General features: G+C 39.6%; 1 non-coding gene across 1 annotated transcript; it reads left to right on the top strand.

The window, feature by feature from the left end:
* Nucleotides 1-14,071: 14,071 nt before the first annotated feature.
* Nucleotides 14,072-14,176, top strand: LOC131766060 (U6 spliceosomal RNA). The gene has a single exon (XR_009338362.1). It is a non-coding gene; the product is annotated as a U6 spliceosomal RNA (small nuclear RNA).
* The last annotated feature ends 3,767 nt before the right edge of the window (nucleotides 14,177-17,943 follow it).

Raw genomic sequence — 17,943 nt, 5'->3', positions numbered from 1 at the left:
ACTTTAAAAATGGTCCACATCAAAAAATCTTAAAAAAAAAAAATTTGAGCCAACCAGAAGCTATTGACCATTGAAATTATGAGACTCTCAGAGGCTTCCCTAGCGGTCCAGTGGTTTAAGACTCCACACTTCCACTGCAGCGGGCACGGGTTTGATCCCTGGTCGGGGAACTAAGATCCCACATGCCAGGGAGAATTTCAAAAAAAATTAAGAAAAAGTGAAACTTCAGCAAGAAACGTAGACAACTGTCAGAATTATTTTACATCAGGAACAAATACTTGAGGGGGGATTTCTAAAGTGCATTATTCATTTCTAATGTTAAGTAGTCATATACTCAGGGAAGAAACATGACTTTTTCCCAGTAAGTGATGTGCAATAGCTGAATATTTGTTAAATGACATCTAGTTTTGTCCAACAAATCAGTGTAAGTCTCTCTGACAGTGGTTCTGGAGTGGGCCTAGGTTGGTTATTTTTTTAAAGGTCACCAGGTGACTCTATTGCAGACACGTTGAGAACCATACTACTATGTGACATGATATCTTTAAATGACTAATACTGTAAACCTCAGTCAGAGTTGTGTTCAGGAGCATAAAAAGAAATCAGGAAAGCATTGATTCTGACGTCAGACTGCTGCCACAAGGCGGCGCTAAAAGCTCAAGGAAACCATAGTTTAAAATAAATCACATTAAGCTTCATGTTTGCTTAGTTCTTCCTTACCAAGTGTGCATACGCATATGGTTTGTAGAAGGAAACAGAATATTGGGGAAAGAGCTGATATGAGGAATTTTAGCTAAAAAGGAATCCTAGAAGGCAAATGAGAAAAAGGTAGAAAAGCAGAAAAACAAAACGAGAAACACCACTTAAAAGATCAAGCTTAAATATGATGCCCTTCTTCAATGCCAGAATTGTCTATTCTCATAGCCATGCTTTTGTATGTTTATTCTAAAGGTTTTATATGCATTTAGAAGTCTCTAATAGTTCTGAAAAATTGAGAGGAAAAATGTTTAAAAAATCAAAATAAGTGATGGGAAATGAATTAATGCAAATTCTTAAATATAGAATAATGAAATGTTTCTCCTTTTAATAAATATTTTAACTTAGCAAAACTATGTCTTCTAAATGAGTAAGTTGAGGTCCAAAATATCTAGCCTACGAAACTCTGCACTGTCCTCGCTGCAGTTATCTGAAGACTTGCCACCCTGTTCCTCCTAGCCAGCTGCGCAGAGACACAAAGACACAGAGAAACATTAGACAGGTTTACACCAATATGTTAATAGAGGTCATTTCAGGGATGGAGCAGGTGAGGCAGAATTATAGATGCTCTTTCTTTTCATTGTTGTTTGCCTGTGTTTTCTTTTTAATTATTATTAAATATTTCAACTAGACAGAAAAGTACAGAGGATAATACAACAAACATTCAGGTACCTACCACCCAGCATTTTAACATAATAATATGATATATATATATATATATTTTTTTTTTTGTAAGAAGTGAAGCATTTCAAATACCCTCACCCTATATAGATAACACTGCTTCTAGCTCTTCCTTTCCCAGAAGTAAACACTTCCCTGAATTTGATGTTTGTTATGCCCATGCATGTTGTTATACTTTTACTACATATACTATGTATCCATAACATAATATACTATTTAAACGTTATATAGTGAACTCATCTCCTTATATGATTTTTTTTTTTTTTTTTTTTTTTTTTTTTTTTTTTTTTTTTTTTTTTTGGTACGCGGGCCTCTCACTGTTGTGGCCTCTCCCGTTGCGGAGCACAGGCTCCGGACGCGCAGGCTCAGCGGCCATGGCTCACGGGCCCAGCCGCTCCGCGGCATGTGGGATCTTCCCGGACCGGGGCACGAACCCGTGTCCCCTGCATCGGCAGGCGGATTCTCAACCACTGCGCCACCAGGGAAGCCCATCCTTATATGATTTTTTATAGTCTAAATTATGTTTTTGAGATTTATACATTTTGAGACAGATAGCTTCTGTTTATTTATTTTAGCTACTCTATAGTCATCTATTCTATGAATCTACAAAAATGTATATATCTATTTCCTGTCAGTGGGCATTGAGTTTATTTTCAGTTTTTTTCTTAAAATAATGCTGCAATAAAAACTTTCCATCATTGTCCTTGTGCATAGGTGAGTTGCACAAATTGACTAAAAGTTTCCAAACTTTTCTCCAGAGTTGCTGTACCAGCTTGGCCTCCTGCTAGCAGTATGTGAGAGTCCCTGTTGTTCAGCTTCCTCACCAACAATGAAGGTTGTATCAGTCAGGATGACTAAATTAAACCACAATAACCAAGAACCACCAGTGACTTAATTCAAAGGTTTGTTTCTTGCTGCAAGTGCAGTGCAGGTAAACAGTGAAGGGCCATTCGTCGCAGTCACTCAGAGACTTGGGCTGACGGGATCCATCCTGACACATGCTTCTGAGAGGCAGGGAGAAAGAACTAAAGGGCTCGCACTCTGGCTGTGAAAGTTTCTGCACAGAAGTGACGGACATCACTTCTGCTCACATTTAATTGGCCAAAACAAGATGTGATCACCTCAAAGCGTCTCCATTCCTACCTTTAGGGTCTGAATGTTTGTGAATGGTTACCAAGGTACTGATAGACTTTAATTTTTATTAGTCTAATGAGTATGAAATGGTGACTTGTTATTTTTATTTATATGCTCCTGATTATTACTGAGGTTGAGCATATATTCAGATGTTTATTGCCCAAGTGTGTTTAGTCCTTTGAAAATTGCCTGTTGATATCTTTTGCTCATTTTTCTATTGAGTTTTAAAAATCTGATTTTGTAGGATATGTTTATAATCTGGCTACTAATCCTTTATTTATTCTATGTACTATAAATATCTTCTTCCAGACTGTGGCATTGCTTTCCACTTTGTTTAAGGTGCCTTTGTTAGTGGAATTTAATTTTAATGTAGTCATATTTGACAGTTTTTTCCCTTATGGTTAGTACTTTTTGAGTCTCATTTAAGAAATCCTTTCTTATTCAAATATTTACACCAATATTTACGTTCAAAAGTTTTAAAGTTTTAGGACTTCCCAGTTGGCGCAGTGGTTAAGAATCTGCCTGCCAATTCAGGGGACACGGGTTCGAGCCCTGGTCCAGGAAGATCCCACATGCTGCGGAGCAAGTTATGCCCATGCGCCACAACTACTGAGCCTGCGCTCTAGAGCTTGCGAGCCACAACTACTGAGCCCACATGCTGCAACTACTGAAGCCCGTGCACCTAGAGCCCGTGCTCTGCAACAAGAGAAGCCACTGCAATGAGAAGCCCGTACACCGCAATGAAGAGTAGCCCCCGCTCGCTGCAACTAGAGAAAGCCCGCGCACAGCAACAAAGACCCAACACAGCCAAAAATAAATTTTTAAAAATTTTAAGTTTTAAAGTTTTTCCTTTTCACACTTAGAACTTTAATCTATCTGGTATTGACTTTGTGTGTGATACAAAGTGGGGATCTGATTCTTTTTTCTTTTTTAAATATTTATTTATTTTATTTATTTGGTTGCGCCGGGTCTTAGTTGTGGCTCGCAGGCTCCTTAGTTGCGGCTCACAGGCTCTTTCTTGTGGCACATGGACTCCTTAGTTGCAACAGGCAGTTTCCTTTAGTTGTGGCTCACGGGCTCCTTAGTTGTGGCATGCATGTGGGATCCAGTTCCCCAACCAGGGATTGAACCCTAGTTGATCCATTGGGAGCACAGAGTCTTAACCACTGCACCACCAGTGAAGTCCCGGGATCTGATTCTTATTTTTTTCCATTTAAATATAAAATGATTTCAGCTTCATTCATACTTTCTTCCCTGACTTATAATGCTGCCTGTCATGTAGTATCATGTTTCCATTTATATATAAGCTTTTCTGGGATCCTTAGTTTGTTCCATTGGTCTTTGTCTACTCCTGTGCTAGAACTATACCGTCATAATTACTACAGCTTTCTTTTTTTACCTTTTTTAAAAAAAATTCCTTTTTGGCTGCATTTGTTGCTGCACACCGGCTTTCTCTAGTTGCAGTGAGCCGCGGCTACTCTTCGTTGCGGTGTGCATGCTTCTCATTGTGGTGGCTTCTTTTGTTGTGGTGCACGGGCTCAGTAGTTGTGGTGCACGGGCTTAGTTGCTCCACAGCATGTGGGATCTTCCTGGACTAGGGATCGAACCCATTTCCCCTGCCTTGGTAGGTGGATTGTTAACCACTGTGCCACCGGGGAAGTCCCTACTATGGCTTTCTAAAGGCCTTTATATCTGATTCAGTCCAACTACCTTGTTCTATTTTTTTCTTTTCTTTTTTTAAAAAATAAATTTATTTATTTATTTTTGGCTCCGTTGGGTCTTCGTTGCTGGGTGCAGGCTTTCTCTAGTTGCAGTGAGTGGGGCCACTCTTCATTGCGGTACACAGGTTTCTCATTGCAGTGGCTTCTCTTGTTGTGGCGCACGGGCTCGGCACGCGGGCTTCAGTAGTTGTGGCATGTGGACTCAGTAGTTGTGGCTCACGAGCTCTAGAGCACAGGCTCAGTAGTTGTGGCACACGGACTTAGTTGTTCCATGGCATGTGGGATCTTCCCAGACCAGGGCTCGAACCCGTGTCCCCTGCATTGGCAGGCGAATTCTTAACCACTGTGCCACCAGGGAAGTCCCTTATTTTTTAAAAATAGTTTACCTAGTTTAAAAATTAAAGACTAGGGCTTCCCTGGTGGCGCAGTGGTTGAGAATCCGCCTGCCGATGCGGGAGACACGGGTTCGTGCCCTGGTCCGGGAAGATCCCACATGCCGCGGAGCAACTAAGCCCGTGAGCCATGGCCGCTGAGCCTGTGCGTCCGGAGCCTGTGCTCCGCAACGGGAGAGGCCACAACAGTGAGAGGCCCGCATACCGCAAAAAAAAAAAAAAAAAAAAAAAAAAAAATTAAAGACTATAAAAAGATTGCATGTGTACCAGGTGTTTCAATAGATGGGTATTAATATTAGAAATTGGTTAGGGACTTCACTGGTTGTCCAGTGGTTAGGACTCCACACTTCCACTGCAGGGGGCACGAGTTTGATCCCTGGTCTGGGAAGTAAGATCCCGCAAGCTGCTCAGCCAAAAAAAAAAGAAATTGATTAACAGGCAATGGAGGATTTAAAAAACAAAAAGAAGACATTGAGGTACTAGAGTAATTGCAGGTATAGCCACCACCCTTAAGGCTGAGGAAACAAAGTGAAGAAGTTTCCTATTTATCATTTGTACTTTTACTTGGCAAATGGTGTCTTTTGGCCATTCAGAGTTTTTATGTTTAGCTACTCAAATTTACCAATCTAATCTTTCATCACTTCAGATTTTGAGTCACATGTAGAAAGGTCTTTCACATTTAAAGGCTATAAAGAAATTCTCCATGTTTTCTTCTAGAACTTGTATGATTTTATTTTTCCCATTTAAGTATTTGATTCATTTGAAAGTTTTAATGGTATAATATGTGAACTATGGATGCAACTTTATTTTTCTTTCAGATGGCTACCTATGTGTGTCAATAAGCACACATATTGGATAGAATTCTTGCCTCCACTAGTTTGAGATGCTGAATTTATTACACACTAAATTCTGGTTTAAGGTAATTCTAACTGCAAATCCCCAAATGGCTCAAACACAATAGAAGTTTACCTTTCATTTGAATAAAATCCAAATAGGTGGGGCTTCCCTGCCAATGTAGGGGACATGGGTTCAAGCCCTGGTCTGGGAAGATCCCACATGCCGCGGAGCAACTAAGCCCGTGAGCCACAATTACTGAAGCCTGCACGCCTAGAGCCCGTGCTCCGCGACAAGAGAAGCCACCGCAATGGGAACCCCGTGCACTGCAACAAAGAGTAGACCCCGCTCACCGCAACTAGAGAAAGCCCATGCACAGCAACAAAGACCCAATGCAGCCAAAAATAAATAAATAAAATTTATTTAAAAAATACATATATATATTCATTATTTTACTTAGCAATATATCCATATTAGTTCAACAACAAACACATTTATTTATTTTTGCAAAAAGAAACAGAAATCAACCAAAAAATAACAAAACTGGTTATCTATGGGCAGCCGAAATGAGGTAGAGGGGTTAGGGTTGGAGAAGCTAGGCTTTACCTAGTTTTTAAAGCTAGGCTTTACCTAAGCTTTACCTAACACTTTACCTAGTTTTTATTTTTGAAAACTATTCTGAAATCATTATGTTGTAGGAAAAAATGGAGCACGAGAGGATGGTCTTGTCCCAGGTCTTGAGTGAGTCCCTGGGACTGGCCACCAAATGAGGGTCCTTCACTTCATGCAGAAAAGAATTCAAGGGCTTTCCTGGTGGCGCAGTGGTTGAGAGTCCGCCGATGCAGGGAACACGGGTTCGTGCCCCGGTCCGGGAAGATCCCACATGCCGCGGAGCGGCTGGTTCTGTGAGCCATGGCCGCTGAGCCTGCGCGTCTGGAGCCTGTGCTCTGCAACGGGAGAGGCCACACAGTGAGAGGCTCGAGTACCGCAAAAAAAAGAATTCAAGAGCAGGCCATAGTAAAGTGAAAGCAGGTTTATTTAGAATAGTTAACAGAGTTTGGACCATCTCAGAAGGTGAGAGCGGCCTCAAGGTATGTGGTTGATTAGTTTTTATGGACTGGGTAATTTCACAGGTTAACAAGTGGCAGGAATATTCTGACTATCTTGGAGAAGGAGTTGGGATTTCCAGGAATTGGGGCACCACCCACTTTTTGGCCTTTTATGGTCGGCCTCAGAACTGTCATGGCACTTGTGCGTGTGTCCTTTAGCATATGCTAATATATTACAATGAGTGTATAATGAGGCTGAAGGTCTATTGGCAGTCGAATCTTCTGCCATCTTGGGCCTAGTAGGTTCTAACCGGTTTTTGTGGTATCCTGTTTTTAATGGTTGTGCCCTGCCCTCTTCATTTCTGTCTCAATTATAGATTCACTGGGTACTATAACATAGACAAATTGACACATAAAATGATTAAGTGGGGATGAAATAGGAAGCATGAGAGTCAAGAGCTGTTTAGGAAATAAAATCAACAAAACTTGGAAATTGAGTTATGAAATGGTAGGACAGGGGTGGAAAATTGGGGATAATCTCAAGATTTTTTCCTTGGAAGAGCCACTGACTGAAATGAGAAATTAAAATAGAAGAGCAGACTTGGATTGGGGCATCTGGTAGAATTGTGCCCAGCTTCTTGTCCTTCACACTGAAACAAACATTCTAGGAGAGCGCCCCACCCAGGAGTTGTCAACTACCTAGAGGTCAATTCATTGTATGCAGAAGAACTCAGCTAAACCACTGAGAAGCCACTGTGTCTAGAAAAGTGCCATTACACGTTTTGAATATAAACAGATTAGTAAACTTTCAGCATATAAACTAAGGTTTAAAAAAGAAGTATGTAGATAAAATGACAAGAGATTCTCCTCATTGTTTGGGAAGGAGATGAGAAACAAATAATTGCAAAGTTGTTTTTCCCTAAACTGCATACACTTCACTTTAGGCTGTAATGATTATATGACATATGTATTGCATTATTGTGTCTTTGTCAAACAACAAAAACTTGAACTTAGCCCTTTTTGCTGCAGAAAGTGTCCTTTTAGTGACTTTTAAAAATTGAGTGGCATTTTATAATGAACTTAACAATGTAAAAATGGGATTTGGTTCCCAAGCGATTTTTGTACTTTGCCCTCAAATAGCTGACTAGGAAAAAAATAAACTGACTAAAAAAGAACTAGAAGAGTCTTCCACTACCTTAGCTAAAAATTGACTACAAAAGATTTTTCTCAAGGTACAGTGCACACTTGTTCAGAGTAAAGCACATAGAGCCCTTAGCATTCAATGCATTTTCTTTATATCTCTAAAGTTCCTTAAATATTTAACCATATGTATCAGGAAAAGGACAATTGGAGAGTAGAAGTTCAACTGCAGGCTTTTTGTATCAATGACATGTACATAAAAGGTTCAGAGATGACCCAGACAGATCTCTGTGTAAGCTGTGTATATATGATAGTGCTACCATATTTCTCATATTTAATGATATCCTACTTTGGGAATTTTAGTGTATGTATACAAAAATGGGTTTAATAACTCAACTGATTTTGATTTGTCTTATATTAGTCATTTCTTAAAATTCTTGTATGTGCTTTTTACAATAAAAAGTAAAAGTATGTGATGCCAAAAAAAAAAGAATAAAAAAACAAGGTGTATCTATCTATAGCGTAGTGAAATTCACAATGCCACAGATAAAGAGAAGACTCTAAAACCTTCCACAGAGGGAAAAAACCAAGCCATAGTCAAATTACAGGGAATTGAAATGACATTGTATTCTCAAGAGCAACATGGGAAAGTAGAGGACAATGGAGCAATGCAAAGAAGACAATAGAAAATGCTTTGAATCTTGAATTCTGTGCCTAAACTATCAGGTATGAGAGCAGAGTGGAGAGACCTTTAGTTAATCAATGACTCAGGAAGTTTACCTTCCATACATAGTTTCTCAGGAGGTTATTTGTGTATGTAATACACCAGCAAAAGGAAAAGAAAGTGTGGTTACCCCAAAAACAAGGGACCCAACAGAGAAGAGACATGAAGAGGACCTTCTTTCAGTCATGCACTGGAACCAGAGAAGAAAGTACAATCAGAGAAAAGTCTTTGGCTCTTCAGTGAACAGTATTTACACAGTCATAGTAACGTAAACATTGTTTTTTGGTTTTCCACTTTTAGAATCAACATATGTGGGAAGGGGGCAGGGTAGTCCCTACAATCCTTTGTTCATTGCTCACCCTTCTTTCCTACTCCATTCAAGCTATACCTTGGTCTCTACTGGGCCACACAGTTGGTGATCAGATGAAGATGTGAATCCATCTCAGTGACTGCTGAGGTTGAGAGGAAGCCAGTGACTAGATAAATGAATTATGTGTCCAGGGAAGCCAGCAGTGGGATGGATGTGATTCAAAGGAGGGAGGGGACTGTGAGTGGAGGTTTGAACTGGTTATAATTGGATTTATAAAAATCAAATCCCTGAATGTGGTGAAATAAATTCATTAATCCACTAAATATATTCTTTTAACTTTCCTATACACTGGAAAACAGAGCTATCTAAAGAAATCTTTAAAAATTATTCAATCAAATTAAGGAGTGTTATGTGGAAGATAATGTTGGTTGCTTACCCAGCAGCCATTCCCTTCTTTCTTTGCTAATAGAATCCCAATTTTGTTCATGTAATAAGTAGTAAAATGCTTGTAAAGGAAGCTGACCCTTTACTAGCCCCAGAAGATGAATTTTGATTAGTCCAGCCTAGTAATGGTGATTCAAATTCCCTTGCCAGTGGTTCATTTAAGGAGGAGCTTGTGATTATGGATAATGGGAGGTGAGGGAAAGTCTGTTGTAGCGCTTCTGGGAAATTTTTCCTGATGTTTAAAAATAGGCATGAGTAAGGGATGTACTCTTCTTCCCTTTCAGGCCTTTGGATGTTGTATTGTCAGAACATTAAGCTTGGAGTTGCTGAAACCGTATTGCAGTCATGAGGAGAGCCAAGAGAGGAGGACAAAGCTGCTATGCAGAGACAGGGAAGTGGGGAACAATTTGACAAAAGTCTGGGGCTGGCGATTAACACTTTGGCTAAACTACCTCAGAACATTTTGTGAGAACATGCTTTTTTAAAAAATTATTATTGTTTCAGACAGTTGAGTTAGATTTCCTGTTACTTGCAAGCAAATGCATCCTAACAGAGCCTAAAGAATTCTAGGGGGGGGAAAAAGAGTTCTAAGGAATTCTGGCCAAGATAGTAAATATTTTTTTTAAAAGTGATTTCTGGCTTTCCTGGCGGCACAGTGGTTAAGAATCCACCTGCCAGTGCAGGGGACACAGGTTCATGCCCTGGTTCGGGAAGATCCCACATACCGCAGAGCAACTAAGCCCGTGCACCACAGCTACTGAGCCTGTGCTCTAGAGCTCACGAGCCACCACTACTGAGCCCATGTGCCACAACTACTGAAGCCCATGCACCTAGAGCCCGTGCTCTGCAACAAGAGAAGCCACCGCAATGAGAAGCCCTCGCACTGCAAGGAAGAGTAGCCCCTTCTCGCCACAAGTAGAGAAAGCCTGCACACAGCAACGAAGACCCAACGCAGCCAAAAATGAATGAATTTTTTTAAAAGTGATTTCTGGGGCTTCCCTGGTGGCGCAGTGGTTGCGAGTCCGCCTGCCGATGCAGGGGACACAGGTTCGTGCCCCGGTCCGGGAAGATCCCACATGCCACGGAGCGGCTGGGCCCGTGAGCCATGGCCGCTGAGCCTGCACGTCCAGAGCCTGTGCTCCGCAACAAGAGAGGCCACAGCAGTGAGAGGCCCGCGTACCGCCAAAAAAAAAGTGATTTCTGAAACCAATTGAATTAATCTTTCTTTAAAAAAACAGTTTATTTTGAAATAATTCTGAACTTACAGAAAAGTTTTAAGAATAGTACAGAGAATTTCCATATATACCCAAAGACCACATTCAAGTTTTGTGAATCGTCCCAATTATATTCTTTTTTTAAAATTGATTTTTATTGGAGTATAGTTGATTTACAGTGTTGTGTTAGTTTCTTCTGTACAGCAAAGTGAATCAGTTATACATATACATATATCTACTTTTTTTTAGATTCTATTCCCATATAGGTCATTACAGAGTATTGAGTCGAGTTCCCTGTGCAATACAGTAGGTTCTTATTAGTTATCTATTTTATATATAGTAATGTGTCTATGTCAATCCCAATCTCCCAGTTTATCCCTTCCCCACCACCCCCCTTCCCACTTGGTAACCATAAGTTTGTTTCCTACATCAGTGACTCTTTCTGTTTTGTAAATAGATTCATTTGTACCATTTTTTTTCTATTTCACATATAAGCGATATCATACAGTAGTTGTCTTTGCCTGATTTCACTCAGTATGACAATCTTTGGGTCCATCCATGTTACTGCAAATGGCATTATTTTGTTCTTTTTTATGTGTGAGTAATATTCCATTGTATATATGTACCACATTTCCTTTATCCGTTCATCTGTCAATGGACATTTAGGTTTCTTCCGTGTCCTGGCTATTGTAAATAGTGCTGCAATGAACGTTGGGGTACACGTATCTTTTCAAATTATGGTTTTCTCTGGATATATGCCCAGAAGTGGTATTGCTGAATCATACGGTAGCTCTATTTTTAGTTTTTTAAGGAATCCCTATACTGTTCTCCATAGTGGCTGTACCAATTTACATTCCCACCAGCAGTGTAGGAGAGTTCCCTTTTTGCCACACCCTCTCCAGCATTTGTTGTTTGTAGATTTTTTGATGATGTCAATTATATTCTTTATATTCTGTCAATTATACTCTGCCAATTATATTCCTTATAGTACCTATAAAGGATCCAATCTGGGTTCATGCCTTGTACTTAGTTGTCATGTCTCTCCAGACTGTTTCAATCTGGGACAGTTTCTGAGTCTCTGAGTTTCATGCCCTTGACATTTTTGAAGATTATAAGACATAGTATTTTCATAGACTGTCCCTCAGTTTGGATTTGTCCGATGAACACTCATATCCTATTGAGTGATACACAGTGCCAATTTGTACATTGTTGGTGGTGTTAAATTTGATCACTTGATTAAGATGATGTCTTCTAATTTTCTCCATTGTGAAGTTATTTTTCTTCATTGTAATTAATAAGTATTTTGTGTGGAGATACTATGAAACTATACAAATATTTAGTTCCTCATCACATTTTTATCTACTAGTGTTAGCACCCATTGATGATTCTTCCTTCAATTATTACTGTGATAGGTGCCAAATGGTATTTTTCTATTTCTCTCTTACTATAAGAAAAAGCTGTCTCTTCTCCCCATATTTTATTCATTTGTTTATATCATGGATTCTATTTGATTCAGTGAGTTATAATATATAAATATCATTGGTTCGGGCTTCCCTGGTGGCACAGTGGTTGAGAATCCACCTGCCAATGCAGGGGACACAGGTTCGAGCCCTGGTCTGGGAAGATCCCACATGCTGCAGAGCAACTAAGCCCGTGCACCACAACTACTGAGCCTGTGCTCTAGAGCCCACGAGTCACAACTACTGAGTCTGCGTGCTGCAACTACTGAAGCCCATGTGCCTAGAACCCGTGCTTGGCCACAAGAGAAGACACCACAATGAGAAGCCTGTGCACCACAAAGAAGAGTAGCCCCCACTCCCTGCAATTAGAGAAAGCCCGTGAGCAGCAACGAAGACCCAACACATCCAAAAATAAATAAATAAGATAAATAAATTTATTTTTTTTAAAAAAAGAAATATAATGAGGCTCAGGGTGATTAAATGCCTGTGGTGACTCTGCTAGAATGTACCAGAAATGGGGTTAAAAAAATATATATATATCATTGGTTCGATGCTCAAATTATCCCAGACTTGGCTAGCGGGAGCTCCTTCAAGCCAGATCCTGAGTCCTCTTGGCATCTCTCCATCATTTATTTTTATCACTTCCATACTTCTCAGCACAATAAGATGTTCCAAGCTGAACTTGTATTTTCCCTGTTCCTCTCTGGAATCAGCTATTTATTCAAGGAACACTGGTTCCTTTTAGTGACGATGTTATTTAGAAACCAACATCTAGGTCCTAGATATACTCTACTAGGATATTTCTGCTTCCAGTCCCACTCTGTGGTCAGACCTAGGAAGTATAAGTATATACCTTCCTTCTATATTTATTTCTATAACTATCCACCTGTATTGTAAACTATTATTTCACATTGATAATTCCAAACCCAGTTCAATAACACGGGATTCATCTAATTTTCTCCCTTTTTGTTTTTGTTTCTTCCTTATCAGTCAGTGAGAAATCTGCCTACCATTATCTGAAATATATATATATTTTTTAATATTTTATTTATTTATTTTGGCTGCGCTGGGTCTTAGTTGTGGCACACAGGATCTTCACTGTGGCATGCGGGATCTTTTAGTTGCAGCATGCAGACTCTTAGTTGCAGCATGCAGACTCTTAATTGTGTCATGTGGACTCTTAGCTGTGGCATGTGGGCTTCTTAGTTGTGGCACGTGGGCTTCTTAGTTGAGGCATGTGGACTTCTTAGTTGTGGCATGTGGGCTTCTTAGTTGTGGCATGTGGACTTCTTAGTTGAGGCATGCAGACTCTTAGTTGCAACATGCCTGTGGGATGTAGTTCCCCCACCAGGGATTGAACCTGGGCCCCCTGCATTGGGAGTGTGGAGTCTTACCTACTGGACCACCAGGGAAGTCCCTGAAATATTTTTTATTATGTGTTGAATCCTCTGTATGAGCCAATCTCCTGCCCCTGCCCCTGCCACTCTCTCCAATGCTCTCCTCACAATGGGTTGCCGTTACCTGCTACCATAGAGTTATCCCTGTTGCCCTGCTCTGATATCATCCTTTTATGGGCCACCATTATGTTCTCACTTATGAAATCAATCAATTCTGAAAATAAATAGCAGAGGATCCTTTTCTTTGCTAATAAACAAATACCATGTGAAATCAAGAAATTACTCAAGTTTATTTAACTTTTTAAAAAATTTTATTTATTTTTGGCTGCGTTGGGTCTTCGTTGCTGTTATGTGGGCTTTCTCTAGTTGCGGCGAGCGGGGGCTACTCTTCGTTGCAGTATGCAGGCTTCTCATTGCAGTGGCATCTCTTGTTGTGGAGCACGGGCTCTAGGCGCGCGGGCTCAGTAGTTGTGGTGCATGGGCTCTAGAGTGCAGGCTCAGTAGTTGTGGCCCATGGGCTTAGTTGCTCTGCGGCATGTGGGATCTTCCTGGACCAGGGGTTGAACCTGTGTTCCCTGCATTGGCAGACGGATTCTTAACCACTGTGCCACCAGGGAAGTCCCTATTTAACTTTTTAGTATTTGAATGGTGGTATTCAAAAAAGTATCCAGTCTAAAAGCACTATTTGCTTTAAAAATATATTTAAAATATCTTGAACATGCAATAACAGGAGTGAATCACAAAAATATTATGCCATGCAAAAACAAAAAACAAACCCAGGTACAAAAGAAGTCTTTACATACTGTGTTTTACATACTGTGTTCACTTTGGCACCATGTATACTAAAACTGGAACTATACAGGAAAGATTAGCATGACCTCTCCACAAAGATGACACAAATTTATGAAGCATTCCATATTTTTTGTTATACATATGTTACCATGATAAAAAATAGTAAACTAGAAAGAGTATATACTGTATCATTCAATTTACAGGAAATTCTAGAATAGGAAAAACTATCTATAGTAACAAATAGAACAGTGGTTGCCTAGGGCAGAGGGGGATTCACTGCAGAGAGGCATGAGGGGGAACTATGATGGAAATGGAAATTCCATTTTGGGGTGATGGAAATGGTTTATAACTTGATAATAGTATAAATTTGTCAAAACACTTGAAACTGATACTTGTAATGCATTTCATTGTATGTAAATCATATTTCAACAAAATTGATTTTTTAAGAAAAATATTGAAATTATAGAATTCTAAAGAGCTGGAAAGGATCAAAGTGTCTTCTGCTTTTTCAGATGATAAAAACTGAGCTCTAAAGAGGCTAAAGTCATTAGGCCAACTAGTTGGTTGCAAAATTAGGATAGACTTAAGTTTCCAAACTTCAACTAGTTCAGTATCTTTCCATACCTATCTCTTCTTTCTTGACATGCCAGGGTGCCTGACCAGAAAAGTACTCTGCAAAAGATCAAATTTGTGCTTTTCCTTTCTTTCAGATCACAGGCTAGGGTAGAGAATGACAGAGCGAAGCCTTACTTAGAAGGATAGGCAAACAGTAAGGAGCTCTGAATGTTCTGGGAGAAGGGCATAGCAAGACTTTTTTTTTTTAACTTTTAATTTTATGTTGGAGTATAGTTGATCAACAATGTTGTGTTAGTTTCAGTTGTACAACAAAGTGATTCAGTTATACATATACATGTATCTATTCTTTTTCAAATTCTTTTCCCAATTAGGTTGTTACATAATACTGAGCAGAGTTCCATGTGCTATACAGTAGGTCCTTGTCGGTTACCCATTTAAAAAATAACAGTGTGTGCATGTCAGTCGGAACTCCCTAACTATCCCTGCCCCCCCACCTTTCTTTCATAGGCCACTAGGTCATTAGAGCCACCTGAGTCTAATGGACTCCTTTCCCTTCCATACCAGACTATACCTCCCATACAATAATAACAGGTGGTATGTCATTGTGGTTTTTTTTTAAGCATCTTTATTGGAGTATAATTGCTTTACAATGGTGTGTCAGTTTCTAGCAAGACTTTCTGTATCTTGATATAAACAAAATAAACAAAAAACTGCCTCATTTTTCGGGAAGTGGTGCTTGCTGGAGGGAAAGGGAGAAATGTGGTTCTGGAACCTTGATACATTGAGTCATCCTGACCCAGCCCTCCTGTGGCTGTGTGTGAGCTGCTCTGGCTGATTGTTAAGAGTGGGCCCTTGGGAAGCCAAATGTGGAACATCCTTGGCAAACTTACTTGTCTTCCTTCAGAGAGTTCGACCTCATAGCAGGAATATAGACAGGCAAGGGTGTCATCCACAAGCAGTGGACAAGCACTGCCTTTTGGATTGAGGGGGACCAGTTTCCAAAAGTGACAATGTGAGATAATGAGAAACTATGGCATTAGCCAATTGATCAGACTCCAGTTAAGAAGAGAACAGAACCTGCTATAGATTGAATAAGTTATCTCTTGGGGTATCTGGGCAATTTATGGGGGAGTGTTCTACAAGTGGGACATAATGGGCTTCCTGCTAAAAGGGCTTTTGGGTAATTAAGCAATTGTTTGGAAAAAATAAAAGCATTGCAAATATATGTGTATTTGAGTTTGTGGAGCAGGTTATACTAATTTTATTGGAAATGTTAATTCATCCAGGCAGCAATATTTATTGAGCATACACTTACTATGTGTCTGCACTGTGCTAAGAACTAGGGATAGTGGCTATACTCTTAGAGTTTAGGGGGTATAGATAAGATGCTTCACAAAATAGACTGCTATGCAGTGGGGAGCATGGGTTCTGATGGGATTCAGAGAATAGACCCCTAATCTGCTCTTCAGATGAGGAGAAAGGAGATCAGGAGTTGCCTCTCCAAAGAAAGTAACATTTTAGGCGTAGAGCTGAAGTAGAGGCTATCCACATGAAGGGGATGACATTGTTCTAGGAAGGTGGAGAGAGCATAAACAAGGCCCTGGAGATAAGAGGATGTGAATCTTTCAGGATAAAAGGCAAGTGTAATAGTTTGATGTGCCTGGAATAGAGTCAGGGTAGCAGGAAAAGATGTGGGATGAAGCTCTGGAGACATAAGGGCAATGATGAACCACTGAAGGGTGTTAAACAGGGCAGTGGCGTGACTAAAATGTCTAGAATATTTTCTCTGGTTACAGTGTAAACAAGGGACCAAAGAGAGGCATGATTTACATGGTAACCATTAAGAGACTTGTTGGAGTTAGTGAGAATGATGGAGGGAAATAGATTTGAGTAAGGAGATACAAGTTTTCAGGACTTGATTGGGTTTTAGGGAGGAGGGAAGAGAAAGAAAAGTACAGGATGATGCACTGTTTCTGATAGATGATACATCTGAGTAATTATAACATCTTTGTGCATATATGTGGAGAAAAATGCTCAAGGCAACCCTTGCTATCCAAACTCGGGAACTTGAGATTCAAGTAAACTTTTGGATAATTTCTTGGCTATCTAAACTCCTGCTATTGGCTAGTTGAAACTCAGGAACAAATAGATTTGGATAACAAGATTTCTTTGGATTCCCTACCTAAAGCCAGGAACTGAAACTCAGGATTTAGACAATAGTGTGTTTGAAGTATATTTGTTTTTTGGTTTTGTTTTTAAAGAAAGTTTTGTTTTGCCCTGTTCCTTACCATATAGGTTCAATATTTTAGATAAAAAGAATTCTATATCATGAGATATGAAATTTATATTTTAATAAGTTAGCATTTAGGAGAGAGCTCCCAAGACATATGGTATTACATGTATTCGTATGACAAAATTAAAGTTTTAAATATGAGTAGCTCTATTTTTTAGTATTTTATTTATTTTTATTTTTTAAAATTTATTTTTTTTTTAGTTATTTTATTTTTGGCTGCATTGGGTCTTCGTTACTGTGCCTGGGCTTTCTCTAGTTGCAGCGAGTGGGGGCTACTCTCTGTTGTGGTGCTTGGGTTTCTCATTGCAGTGGCTTCTCTTGTTGCAGAGCACAGGCTCTAGAGCACAGGCTCAGTAGTTGTGGCTTGCGGGCTCTAGAGCGCAGGCTCAGTAGTTGTGGCACACGGGCTTAGTTGCTCCGTGGCATGTGGGATCTTCCCAGACCAGGGCTCGAACCCATGTCCCCTGCATTGGCAGGGGGATTCTTAACCACTGCACTGCCAGGGAAGCCCTATGTTTTAGTATTTTAGTTTTACATAGTAGGCTTTTTAAGAACTAAGGAAATATATTTGCTATCAAGTGATCAAATTGACAAAAATCTATTCTCTTTACACAAACCAATACAATTTTTAAAATATTCAGCACCATTCTAAGATTTCAATGAAGAAAACAAAACAAATTTGATTTTAGGAACAAAGCACTTTTAGCAGAGTTTTAAAATAAAAATTTCTTCCGTATTCACTTCTGGTATAACAAGAACTTTTATCATTATTTGACTTATATGACTGCCATATTTTTTCTCAAGTTGACATAAAACGTGTGAAAATATACAAAAAAAGGTAGTGATGATCCTCTAGTATTCCAGCATAGTCTTTCAGAGTCAGAGGCGACAATATATATCAAACGTTAAGGACTTTTTGAGATTTGTAAGGGGATTTCAAAATGTTGAAAATATGAGTGAAAACTGTGATAGTATTTATATGGGGTTGGATAATAGGAAAAACATTTTAATTTTAATGTTTTCTCTCTT

The sequence above is a fragment of the Kogia breviceps genome, chromosome 11 (assembly GCF_026419965.1).
Source record: "Kogia breviceps isolate mKogBre1 chromosome 11, mKogBre1 haplotype 1, whole genome shotgun sequence".
Lineage (NCBI taxonomy): Eukaryota > Metazoa > Chordata > Mammalia > Artiodactyla > Physeteridae > Kogia > Kogia breviceps.
The sequence above is the reverse complement of the archived record's forward strand: the minus strand, read 5'-3'. Positions and strand labels throughout refer to the sequence as shown.